Source organism: Triticum aestivum, chromosome 5D (assembly GCF_018294505.1).
Source record: "Triticum aestivum cultivar Chinese Spring chromosome 5D, IWGSC CS RefSeq v2.1, whole genome shotgun sequence".
NCBI classification, from domain to species: domain Eukaryota; kingdom Viridiplantae; phylum Streptophyta; class Magnoliopsida; order Poales; family Poaceae; genus Triticum; species Triticum aestivum.
The window spans coordinates 66,105,782-66,107,603 of NC_057808.1; positions in this window are offsets into that span (position 1 = coordinate 66,105,782).

Here is a 1,822-nt window from a genome sequence, read left to right on the forward strand (position 1 = left end):
GTCTTGATCAATTTCATTCGAAAAATCAAGATGGGACCATGGTTTGATATATTGATAGTGGCTAATTATTTGATCCCACAATGTCATATCAAAGACTGGGTTTGCTGGAAGAGTACTTTGAAGAAAGTATTCAGAATAGACTCTAAGCGAATCCTTCCAGTGATCATTCTATATCATTTGAAGCATCAGAAAATGTGGATGACTTCATAGAATGATTGGCCACATGTGAAATCATGTGGAATTATCATTATCTACCAAGATAATGTCACTTGTATTGCTTATGGGTTATATTTATCCTTGTGAATTACAAAAATGTAAGAGGATAGTATGCAAACAAATTATTGTGATATTCACAATGTCTCTATCAATATTTATATTCCAGAACTAGGTTCGTGGAATTGGTATGAGATATTCTTGAGGTTTGCAAATTTAAGGGGGAGTAAAATCCCAAGTTATAACCCGTTGGTGATCTTGAGATCACTCATATTGTACTCTTTTTCCCTTTATGAGTTTTCCATGATGTTTCTCATATAAGGTTTTTAACGAGACAATAATATAACTACAAGTGCGGATATGTGCCATATTGGTTTCTCCTTATATTTTTCTCACTTGGTTTTAAAGGAGTTTTCGATGGCACATTATTATAAGGTTTCTCCTCAATTTTTCCCACAGGGTTTTTGGAGGAGTTTTCAGTTTGCAATATACATATGACGAATTGATCAAGGGGGAGTGTTGAGAAATAAAAATATGTGATCAATTGTATGGGAGGGATGCCTCCCAGGAGGTGTCTGTTGGGGAAGAGGTGTCTCCCCAACACACCCCTTTACCATGTATATAAGTGGGTCTCCCACGTTGCAATGGAACTAATTGATCATTTGGACTCTTCATGTGTCTCTTTTACTTTCACTCTATAATATTTTTAACACGTACTCCCTTCGTCCGAAAAAGTTTGTCCCTTTGAGCGACAAGTTTGGGACAAGTTTTTTCGGACAAAAGGGAGTAACAATCAGCCACCCCTCGTGTGATACAGAAATAAGTATATGTCGGCCATCTACCTAGAGCCAGGGCTCCGCCGCCTCCTCCTTCTTCAAGAACGAAAGTTAGGATTCGTGCCTCTCACCGGCCCCGGCGCAGGTCCGCCTCGTCTCCGGTGGCCCTAGGGCCATGGAGGCGCGGTGGATCCTGGCAAGGGCCGGCGGGAGGGCTCCGTTAAAGTTTTTTTCAATCTTGTTAGGGTTTGTGTCCTACTCAGGAAGGCGAGACGGCGGCGGCTCCCTGAAGATGGAACAAATGTCTCCCCACTTAGCCCGCGTTCCGGCGGTGCGTCTAGCATCGTTGGTGGGCGTGTGGAGGTGTGTCTCCGGCAGATCTATCTTTGGTGGATTTGCTCGGATCTCGTCATTGTTCGTCTGCGTTCGTGCGTCTTCGGTTTGGATCCTTCCGATCTACGTTATTTTTCATCAGCGGCAGTTGCTGTTCTGGGGTGCTGGTCCTATGGAGCCTTAGCATGACGACTTCCCAACTGTCTACTACAACAAGTTGTGTCCGGCTCCGGTGATGGAGGGGCGATGACGGCGGCGCGCCTTCGGCTCACTTCGGTGCTCGTAGTTGTCGCTAGATGGTCTACGAATCTGGATGTAATTTTTATTTCTGTTGTTCGTTGTACTGCCATGATTGAAGATAAATAGATTGGAAGTTTTTTCGCAAAAAAAACCCTGCATAGATACTACAACTCGTTCAATCTATGATCAATTTTTCACACAGTATGAACAAAACTGCCCCAGCGAAAAAATTGCGTTCGTAGTTTGTCTTTTTACTAGCG